Here is a 12,055-nt window from a genome sequence, read left to right on the forward strand (position 1 = left end):
GAAGCTGAAAAAGGTTTCAGGCCGGACAGATCTGCGAAGCACTCACCAAAGTAAAGACGGAGCCGGATGATCTGGATGGAGAGGCTTTAAAGGAAAAAAAAAGAAGATTGTTGTAACTTGGATGCCGCTTGCTTTTAGGAAGAGTCGCAACTTTCCTAAAAAGCCCAGCGAGATAGGAAGAAGACACTGCGGAAAGGCACTGGAATCGAGGCAGCCAGACCCTCCATATGGGAGAAGGTTTTTGGATGACTGAACTCTCAAACAATTCCCTTCTTTTTGCTCGCTCACTTCTGGAACCTCCCACTCCTCCTCCTCCTCCTCCTCCTCCCTTTCGGAGGAGGGGAGAAAAGGGGAGGAGCTGAAGGAGTGAAAAGAGGGGAAACCGAGCTCCCTCCAAAGGGGGTCCCAACAATGCCCTTCCCGTTCATGCTGTGTCGGCGGCCAGAGAGAGGAGCCCTCCATTTGCACCTGACGCCTCAAAGAAAGGAAGAGGGCGAGGTTTAAAAGACTGCTTGTAAAATCGATTTTCCAAATCTGTGAGAGGGGTAGGATGGGAACGTTAGATGCAAAAGTTTTGGGGGGAAAGGAAGGGGAGGTTTTGATGGCCGGCCCTTTGCTTTGCAACTGGATAGTTCTAGCTGCTGATCCGTATTAACCAGCAACAGGCGACGGAATAGGCGACAGTTAAGAGCAAGTTTACTATAGCGAATGATTCTCTTCAGCGTAATGAATAATTTCATTTTTTTTTAAAAAAAAAAAGGCAAACCAATCAGGCCACGGATGGCAAAGGAAATTTAAGGTGTGATAATGGAAAGGATAGGTCATTTCAAGCAGGCTTTAGACAGGAAAATAAATCCTACGAAGAGAGATTGCAGGCATTAGTCTTGATAAGCGATAAAAAAGGACGGATCCTTTTTATACCAGAGAGGATGACACAGAGGAGGATAAAGACTTAATTTTAAAGACCAGAATCCAAAATAAAAGATTTCAGTCATAGTAAAGAGGAAGTGTACTAAAGTCATTGTGTAAACAAACCTATTCCTGTCCTTAGGTGATCAAGGTAGCCTAGCTTGTAAGCCGCCCTGAGTCTTCGGAGAAGGGCGGGATATAAATGGAATTAAAATAAATAAATAAATAAAATAATCCTGTTAGCGTAGCTGCACGTATTCCCTGCAACTGTCTTATGCAAACTCTCTTCTGATAAGAATGTGTAAAATGTAACCATATAAGAAACAATGTACAACCGGGAAATAAAGGTAAAGGTGAAGGTTCCCCCGCACACGCGTGCTAGTCGTTTCCGACTCTAGGGGCCGGTGCTCATCTCCGTTTCAAAGCCGAAGAGCCAGCGCTTGTCCGAGGACGTCTCCGTGGTCATGTGGCCGGCATGACTAGACGCCAAAGGCACACGGAACGCTGTTACCTTCCCACCGGAGTGGTCCCTATTTTTCTACTAGCATTTTTACGTGCTTTCGAACTGCTAGGTTGGCAGAAGCTGGGACGAGTAACAGGCGCTCACTCTGCTACGCGGGAAATAGGGGGGTATAAATATGTCTGTTCGTACACCCCTCGGGGTTCAGACCCTTTGCTTTGTTTAGCTCTCTGAACCTGCGTATTAAACCTTTCCTTTCCTGAAGAACTGGTGTGAGTCTCTTCTTTCTACAACAATAGGAAGGCAGAAGATTAATGAACGTTAAAGCAAACATCCTAATAGTAAGAGCTATTTGATCATGGAATCAATTAACCAGAGTGGATGGCCATATGCATCAAGCTGCAACGATGATGGTGGTTGGTGGTCATGATGATGATGATGATGATGATGATTTTTTATCTAAGAATTCTGTATGGCTGCCCAGTTTGAGCTATTGCAACCCTGGGCAGTATACCATCAACAAATAAACAATTGATAAAAACAAGCACAGGTAGTCCTCAACCTATGACCACAATTAATCCCAAAATTTCTGTTGCTAAGTGAGAAATTTGTAAAGTGAGCTTTGCCACATTTTACGACTATTCTTGCCACATTTGTTAAGCGAACCACTGCAGTTTTTAAATAGTAACACAGTTGTTAAGTGAATCTGGCTTCCCCATTGACTTTACTTGTCAGAAGTTTTACAAAAGGTGATCATTTGATCCCAGGACACTGCAACCTTCATAAATCTGAGTCAGTTGCCAAGCGTCTGAATTTTGATCATGTGACCAAGGGGGTGCTGCAACAGTCATAAGTGTGAAAAATGGTCATATGTCACTTCTTTCAGTGCCATTGTCACTTCAAACAGTCACTAAATGAGCTGCTGTAAGTTGAGGACTACCTGTAATATTTGTACTGTGAACAACTGGTTTGGTGAGTAGTTGGATTATCTGAGGAATTGCAGTTGAAAGTGAATTGTTACAAAAAGTGACTGTTACAAAAGCACTGGAAAAAGTGACTTATGATCATTTTTCACAATTATGATAGTTGCAGCATCCCCAGGGTCACATGATTTACATTTGGATGCTTGGCAACTGATTCACATTTATGATGGTCACAATGTTTCAGGGTCGTGTGATCCCCTTTTGCGACCTTCTGAACAAGCAAAGTCAATGGGGAAGCCAGATTCACTTAATAACTGTGTTACTAATTTAACAACTGCAGTGATTCACTTAACAAATGGGGCAAGAAAAGTTGTAAAATGGGACAAAACTCATTTAACAAATTTTTCATTTAGCAACATAAATTCTGAGCTTAATTGTGGTCGTAGGTTGAGAAATATCTCTACACCCACTTACCACACTTTTAATGGGAAACTTGAGCCTGTTTCTCTGACATTAATCTTTGCACATTAATCTTTGCAGGGGATGTTATCTCATCTCATGTCATGTCATTTTATCATCTTATCTCCCTCCCAGATCATTCATTGGTGAGAATATTCTATCTAGTCATTTTAATCTGCATTCCTATAAAAAGCAAGCAATGGCACAGATTTTAGGAAACAGCATAAAGCATGACATTTAAATCTGTTTGCTTTATATCGTAGAAATCTGGCATGTAGTACGACTACTTTAAAAAAATAATTTGATTGGAAAATTCATTTAGGGTTTTTAACCTTCAGTGAAACTGAAGCCTTTGGTCTATTCTAAATAAGCACAGGTAGTCCTCAACTTAGAACATTCACTTAGTGACCATTCAGAGTTATAACGGTATTGGAAAAAGTGACTTTTTCATACTTCCAATCAATCACAATCCCCATGGTCACATGATCAAAATTTGGATACTTGGTCACTGGCATGTATTTATGACTGTTGCTGTGTCCCGGGTCATGTGATCACCTTTTGCAGTCTTCTGATAAGCAAAGTCAATGGGGCAGCTGGATTCACTTAACAAAGTGTTATTAACTTAACAACTACAGTGATTCACTTTACAACTGTTTCAATAAAAGATTGAAAAATGGGTCAAAACTCATTCAACAACTGTCTTGTTTAGCAGTGGAAATTTTGGGCTCAATTATGGTCATAAGGACTACCTGTGCATAAAATAAATTCATGCATGCTCTATGTCTGTGTACATTATAAAAGGCTGAACAGTATGTTCAACATTTACATAAAGAAATGTAGTGAGCTGAAAAAATTATAGAAGGAAAGGCAAATAAACCCCATATATAATTTTGTTGAATTATGATCAAATCAGCCTTTTACTTTCTCCGTGTCCCTAAAACAGCAACTTAAAACAGTAGGTATAGTGGCCTGAAAGAAAGATAATTAATTTCTTTTTCATTTGAATATTGCACAAAATCTTGACTGTGATAGTTCAGTCAGTGCAAATAGGAAATTTAAATCATACATACTTGAGGTGTCAACAAGATTGTGAATGTTTAAACAAAGGAGTATTTTCAGAGTTTCAGTACATTGCAGACACCATGTACAATGTTGACTTGCAAGGTCATCTTCAGATTAAAGGTGACATCTTGCATAGATTAGCATTAGCATTCCTGGGTTAATGTTGGGCTTTAGTTGTGCATGTGGAATACTGGTCAAAATACACCCCAGACTGACTAGCATTGTCATTTTAATGTTACAAGGTATGTAGCATTTGACATGATACAACTTACGTGGGCACTCTCATCTATTTTTTCTTTACCTTTCTAAAAAGTATTGTGAAGACCTTGATATACACATAGCAAAGGAATAAATGTAAATCTTTAAAAAAAATGATTTGACTGTTCAAGATGAGAGTTTGAGAAAAGTATTGAGAGGTACATGGATAATGAGACGTTCTGAATATTGGGCAAAGCATTTTTAGGTAATGTCAAGACTGGACCTCGGGGGAAAAGACATGGAAAAATAAGTAAAATAAACTGAAAATAGAATAAATTCAGAAAAAAAGAGTATATAATGGTTCCCCCAGATGCTTCCCCAGATATCTCTTCGGATGTCAGCTCAGGGGAGGATGAACCAGTTCCTGGCATGTCAGGAAGGGAATTGGTCAATGGCTCCAAGCAGCCATCTGAGAGCAATTTGGCTGAAGCACAGCTGCAGCAGGACAGCCCTGAGGCATCAGATGGGAAAGCATGCAGCTACAGCGGGTCAAGGATGAGGATGAGAAACCGCCTTCTGCATCTGATCAAAGAATACATAGGGCAGAGAAAAGGCAGGAGCAGTGAAGGTCAGCCAGATTACTGGTGAAGAGAAAGCCTCGCCCTTCTTGATGGGCTGCACCAGAAACTGGCTAGCCCAGCAGACAGCTGGAGGCGATGCTGAGAACAACATGTTCATTTCCTAGCTGTGTGTTTTCTGGTCTTTGTGATTCCTGCCTTGTTTTGGATTGACACTGTGCCTTAACTTGGATTGTGCCTTGTGAACTCTGGACTTCCCTTGCCTCATGAACTCTCTTGTATTGTGGATTTAATTTTGTTTGGTGGGTTTATTTTGATTGGGAAACTTTCAAGTGACTTGTGGACTCATTGGCCATTGGTCTGCTTGTGGCTGGACTTAATTGTGACAGTTCTGGATTTTGGGTGAAGGAAATTGCTGGGGAATATTAATATGCCCACAAAACCACAGTTATGTGTGTGTGAGAGTGAGCAGGACAGCACAAAGTATGAGATTTGTATGAAAATAACTGTTAGATTTCACTGGCTAAAGGAAAGCGGGTGCTAAAAAAGGCAATGTGGAACTGTCTTCTGTATTCTTTTTGCTGCACTTGAGTGTGAATCATAGCTGAATTAATCCATCAGGAAGCACATTGTGCACAATGATAGCATACTCAGTAAATTGTAGAATTGTGATAAAAGCAACCTTGCTGTTTTCTGTTAGTCATCTCATGGAAATAATGTTGAAAATCTCCATCACTTCATGTGCTGTGCTGCTGTGCAAGTCACCCAGAAAACATGAGAAAGAGAAAGAAGAGGGAAAGCAATAAAAAAAATCACCTCCTTGTTAGGGCCCTCAGCCTACCTCAAAGAAGAAGAAAAAAAACCTTTGCAAAAACACCTGTCTCTTTCTTTCCAACTAATCCAAAACATTCCAAAGACTGCAAAATGACCTGCACAATTACTAGGTCAAATCAAATTCCATCACTTCTCAACCAGACTATTGCCTCAGCAAAGCTATCCTAAATGGTCTCTTTTCTGTGTTGTGACTGGGGAGAAAGTTATACAGGGATGTTAATAGGTTTTCCAATTCCTCAGAATAGGAGGTGAAACAGACGTCCCAGATCTCTTAATTCATCTTGAAATGGAGAATATTTTCTTTGCATTTTCTGGTTCTGCTTCAGTGCATCAGCTTTGCCAGATCTCCCCACACAAGGGGCCCTGCTTCAGTTACCTGACTTAGAAAAAGAAATATTGGCTGTTCATTTGAATGTGGTTGCTTTGCCACAGGAGTGGTTAATCTACTTTGGATCAGGGATTGCAGTTAAAAAAAAACTTGCAGAAAGTGTCTAGTCCCAGAAGCAGGTAGGGTCAAAATAGACAAGGCCAAAGATACTCCTGTATCCATTGCAGTGCACATCTTTACAAGTTAAAAAGAAATGGATGTAGGACTGGTATGACTAGTTCTAGCCAGAAAAATCCTGTTTTGCTGGGGAAAAAATACTTTAATTTTGCCTTTGGATGTTTTCCCTTTAAACCTCTCATTCTTGGGCTCGCTTTCTTGACCAAAAATTCCTGGAAATCAACTTGCTAGATTCATTTAAGATGCTTCTGTCCAGTGTTTATGCCAGCTTAAGAAAACCCTGTTCTGACTTGAGGTTAAAGTTACTTCTTGCCCTGACGTCAGGACTGGCTAGCAAATGTTTCTGGAAAGCAGGATCAGAATCTTGGTTCACGTGCTCTTGTCTGGGCTACAATGCTTCAGTTTGCTGGAGGTCAGCTCACTGGGTACTTTGCAGCAGACAGACTGCCCCTTCAATTGGGTCATGGCTTATCATTGAAGGGTAATAAATTCTATACTCTCCCTTACTCCCTATGCCACCTGCAGACAAGAGCAATTAGTCTCTGAAGGATTGGACTACTTACTGCACCAGCAAAATGTAAGTTGGAAGTACAACAGAGAAATGCACCCTGAAGTCATTTTGATGGTGAGTGGATGATTAATAAAGGGTGTCATCATTTATTTCTGCCCTCCAGAAACAGTTGCTGCCTATTCTAGCAATGGGGCTACCAGGCAACAGTGTGGAAAAGCCCTTACTTAATGAAGGTTGGATTCACAAACCACTTACGGTAATATGATCCACAAATGCTTAGTCTTCTCAAGGCAACTGCACTGCTTGAGTCAAAAAGTGCTGGTTGTTCTCAGTTTAAAAATGCAGCTGATGTTCTTTCCACAAAGTGTGAATACTATATAGAGAAAGGAGAAGAAGGTATTATGATTTGACTGCCACTTCCTTTTATTATAGGAGGCTGAGATACTGAGCAGCTACTATTTACTAACAGCAAGTGTTGTGTGGGCAAAGCAGGATTAAGTCTAATAAGACCAGCAAGGAAGGCGATATGTTAAGAAACATTGCTGGAAATTGCAGTCCAGTTCATAACTTCTTGGGAATAGGCCCATTGAATTCTGCAGGCCTAAGTCTAAGTAAGCATACATAGAATGTTACTGTTAACCTTATCTTAGAAGATGAAACGTACTTTTTCTAAACCCCATATATTACCAATGAGGAGGTGTTTGCCTGTTGAGAAGAGTGACTATGCCCCTATTTTATGCCAGATGGATTTCACATGTGTTGATGCTGTAGACAACCGGATGTTACAAATGGAAATGCGTATGTGACGCGGTGGCTCGGTGGGTTAGGATGCTGAGCTTGTCAATCAGAAGGTCGGCAGTTTGGCAGGTCAAATCTCGAGTGCTGCGTAACAGAGTGAGCACCTGTTACTCGTCCCAGCTTCTGCCAACCTAGCAGTTCGAAAGCACGTAAAAATGCAAGTAGAAAAATAGGGACCACTACGGTGGGAAGGTAACAGCATTCCATGCGCCTTTGGCATCTAGTCATGCCGGCCACATGACCACGGAGACGTCCTCGGACAAGCGCTGGCTCTTCGGCTTTGAAACGGAGATGAGCACCAGCCCCTAGAGTCGGAAACGACTAGCACGCATGTGCGGGGGAACCTTTACCTTTACTTTATAGACAAGTGTGCATGAAAATACAGACAAAATTTACTGTAGATTTTTTTTAAAAATTGTCAAATTCACAAAGATGCAAATCTGAAAACCCAGGAAAAAAAATTAACCATTTGTTAAAAATGAGTAACCAAATTTAAGTTTGCTGCTTTGTGTTATTTGTAAAAATAATAAAGGCAGGATACAAATAAACATATCCTCCCATTCCTAGCAACAGTAAAATCTTAAACTGGCCTCAAAGCCCTGCAAATCTGAAGATCACAATGTTGGGAAATCTACCTTAAATAAGTCCATTATATCCATTTGTGCTCTCCATCTCCTGGACAATGAAGAATAAATCAGCTTAGAGCCCTTTAGGGGTGCAGCATGCTTTGTTAAAGGATATTAAAAGAAGTAATATGTTTCTTCATGCCACCCACTAGGCTCAACCCTAAAATACCTTTTAGGCCTCCCTTTCAAAGCAGCCCGGGGCATCAAATTTCTTCAAAACTTCAACAAATATTTCTTTTCTTGGACTTAATTCTAAGGAACTTCTGATACTCTGCCTACATTTTCCTTTGCTTCATTTCATTTCATCATATTGCTCCAAGTTCTTACAAATAAGGGCCACCCAAAGCAAATGCTTTTTCTTCTTGATGTCTACAGTTGCTCAGTCACCTATGTTTATTTAAATATTACATTTTCAAAATTTTGGAATAATATCAATTTGGATTGGCCTGAATATAAAATAATATAGAAGAAGAGAGAATAAGATCCTACCTTGAAATGCTTCTTCATAAGCAACTTATGAACTTTACTTTACTTTAGACATCTTTGCAAGCCAAAATGTAATACCAGAACAATTCAACCAAGCAATGGGAACAAAATGTCCTTTGAAGTTTTAGAATGATACAGTGGCATTGTACTGCCTTGTTCCATGAGAAGTCCAAGATATACAAGGACATCTAATGGACTTTATTTTCAGAGTTTAAGTCACAATGAAGAAAATATCTTTATTTCAGAAGGCACCCACTGAAGGTCCACACAAACAAGGAAAGCTCCATCCAAGGGATGCAGGCAGCACACAAAACCACGCCCCTTCCAGTCTGTGATAAAACCTCTCTCCACATAACCAGTTCCTGGTGCCCAAAAGGGTGGGGACCTCTGCTTTAGTGCATCTTGAAAACTTAGAAAACTATGTAATTTGACTAAACTATAACAACATTTGTAAATGAGAAGACTCCATTTTCTGTTACATAAGACCTATGCATAATGCAAGGGTGCATAGCAAATAGTTTCTGATTCCACACTTCACTGTGAATCTTCTGACTGAATACATGTTAGATGAGCATTTCCCAACTTTGGCAGCGTGAAAATATGTGGACTTCAACTCCTGGAATTTCCCTGTTAGCATGCTGGCTTGGGAATTCTGGGAGTTGTATTCCAGACATCTTCAAATTGGCAAATTTAGAGATACTGTGTTAGACTTTCTGGATTACCATTCAGCATTATAAACCCTGGACCACTGGCTTTCTTAGCATTCTAAGAGCAGCTGCATGGGCCTATGTATTGTAATGTAAACATCACTGTTCCTATACTTTATTATGGTTATGTGGAACATTAAATTGAACACTAGACATACTGCTATCTATGCTGAAGAGAGACGTTGCTCACTCTTTCCTTGTTGTATATGTGCCCAACAGCCTATCTTCTTTTTAATAAAAGTCTTTGTGACAATAAAAAAATTATATATTCACAAATATTTAATCAGTTATTTTAGGGTTGAAATTGTTGTTATAATTCTTTTTGATGAAAGACAACTCCTAATCAGGATTATTGAGTAATATTCAATTATTGTTCATATTTTAGTAGCTGCAGTAGGAATTCCTCCAAATTCTTAAGTGGTATCCATCTTACCACCAGAGAAGCTTATTTAGAATTATATTTCTTAAACCAGGGATGTCAAACTGCCAGCCCACGGGCCGGATGTGTCACGCCAAAACTTCAACCACCCTATTGCCGGCAGTGGGAAAAAAGTCATGATACATCGTGACATGCCACGTAATGTCACGAGTTTGACACCCGTGTCTTAAACCATTTATTTATTTATTTAATTTTTATACTGCCCATCTGCCTTATAAGGTGACTCAGTGACTCTCTGTCCATTGTTCTAAATTCAGTAAGCCAATGTTTCTCAATCTTAGCAACTTTAAGATGGGTGGACTTCAACTCCCCAAGGCTGGCTGGGGAAACCTAGTAGTTGAAGTCCACTAATCTTAAAGTTGCTAAGGTTTGAGAAACACTGTGTAGGCTTTTCTCAGATTAGGCATGCATAGGAGTGAACTAGGGAAAATTCCCCCAATCTAGAGATGATGAGAACTGTAGTCCAACACGTTTGCATCTCTTGAGTTAAAGAAGACAGCTCTGGTGATTACTTTTTTCTGCTGCTTCCAGATAAGCATTTGTCTTGCTTCTTCAGCATAGAAGGCCTGAAGGTTCACGTTTGGAAATATTTTAGCAAAGTTTGGCTAATATTTGCCATTCCAGCATCATGCTATTCATTCTTTGATCAAAGCACACAGTTTTAATGATAGCTACTGTGTGACACCATTTCAGATCTGTAAATATAAATGTAGGTACGGTATAGAATCAAACAAGAACATATGAGCAGCACAAAAAAATGTCTCCTGCGCTGCTTGTTTCCATCTCTACCTGCTGATATTAATGTGAGTCATTGACAACTAAATACAGTTTTTAAAGTATAGTAAAATAAGCTCTCATTTATCCTGGTTGGTATCTTCAGTCATCTCCTTTTTTTCTTTCTTCTCTTCAGCCTTAATCCAAGCTAATGCCTTCCAGATGAGGTGTGAGCAGCTGGTAATTGCACTTGGATCCGTCTTCATTTGTGCTTCAGTCAGCATGGCACCTCACTAATGGAACTGAGTTCTGGCAGAGGTCCCTGAGACCTGTGTCAAAGAAAACACATTGGAGGGGGAGAGGGGAGGATATTTGAAAAAGATGGAGGGGATCTAGCACCACTAGAATCTGAATTCCAATAAGGTCTGGGAAACGGTATGTATGGGATTTCAGACAGCATAACTTCATTTCTTTCTGCAGGCGGAAACCTAACACCTGCTTTAACTGGCCCTCCATAGCTCTTTCCAATCACTTGGCAAGAAATACTTTACTCTGAGGGAGGCTCATGTTCTAAAGCTGACAGCCACACAGAGCTATAACACACCTGGATGTTACAAATACTAGTCCCATGCAGGGCCTCTGTTGGCTTGAACTACTGGAGATGGTTTTCTTGGAGCTGAGCTAAAAAAAGAGGCCTTTTCAAGGTGTAGGGTTGTGGGTGGGTGTGCTGCAAACCTGAAGCTAAAGCATTTTTCCTTTTATCAATTGCTTGCATTCATTGCGGTTTGAAAGCTCAGCAGCAAAAGAGAATGTCAAATTAGTCTAGGGCAGGGGTAGGCAACCTCGGCTCTTTTATGACTCATGGACTTCAACTCCCAGAATTCCTGACTCAGCATAGCTGGTCTAGGGGGATTTAATTCTGATCTCTCAGGACTTGGGATAGCATGGATGTAGACCTCTTGCTAGATGGGTTCCTGTATTTATAGTTTATTGTTTAGGTACAGCCTGATCTTGTATACTTTGTATTTTTAATTTTTCATATTGTTTTTTAAAAATTGTGATCCACCTAGAATTGTCTTGGAATTGGGTGGCACCTAAATCTAATAAAGAAAAATCCCAATTAAAAGATTGTAAGGGTGTTGTAGAAAGAAGAGACTCACGCAAGCTCTTCAGGAAAGGAAAGGTTTACTGCGCAGGTTCAGAAGGCTTAAACAAAGCAAAGGGTCTGAACCCCGAAGGGCTCATGAACAGACATATTTATACACCTCTAATTTCTAGTTATACGTTGTTATACATTGTTCCTTATATGGTTACATCCTGCACATTCTTATCAGACAACAGTTTACAGAAGAAAATTACATGAAGTATGTGTAGTTTCACAGACAGGATATGGCTATCCCAATCAACATCTACCTTAAGGACAAGACTATGTTTGCTTAAACAATGACCTTGTATACTTCCTCTTTATGGGGATTCTATTATTTTACTTCTGTTTACACTCCATTCAATTTTCTTCCTTTTTTATTCTTGTAAACTGCCTAGAATATAGGTGATATAGGTGGCAAATAAATTTAATAAATAGATAATCTTTTGTAAATAGAAAAAAATAATTTCCTCCTAATACTAAGGAATGGATTCAGGATACTAGTCTTCTCTACTTCTGAGAACAATTAATGATCTAAAAATGAGAAAATGAAGCAATAAGGTTTCCATATAGTCGAAATTAAACGATAACCTTAAGGATTTAATTAATTATGTATTGATACTGCAAAGATAGTATTTATTTATTTATTTATATCCTGCCTTTATTATTTTAAAAATAACTTGAGGCAGTGAATATATCCTG

General features: G+C 39.7%; 1 protein-coding gene across 2 annotated transcripts in view; it reads right to left on the minus strand.

Moving 5' to 3' along the window:
* BOC (BOC cell adhesion associated, oncogene regulated) overlaps positions 1-266 on the minus strand; it is a 68,920-nt gene extending 68,654 nt beyond the window's left edge. The window contains exon 1 of one of the 2 annotated variants that reach the window (XM_083361578.1): positions 47-266. The gene's annotated coding sequence lies outside the window, so the exon portion shown is untranslated. The remainder of the gene's footprint in view (positions 1-46) is intronic. The other variant, XM_083361579.1, reaches the window with a different exon arrangement.
* Positions 267-12,055: the final 11,789 nt, after the last annotated feature.

Source organism: Vipera ursinii (genome assembly GCF_947247035.1).
Source record: "Vipera ursinii genome assembly, chromosome: 4".
NCBI classification, from domain to species: domain Eukaryota; kingdom Metazoa; phylum Chordata; class Lepidosauria; order Squamata; family Viperidae; genus Vipera; species Vipera ursinii.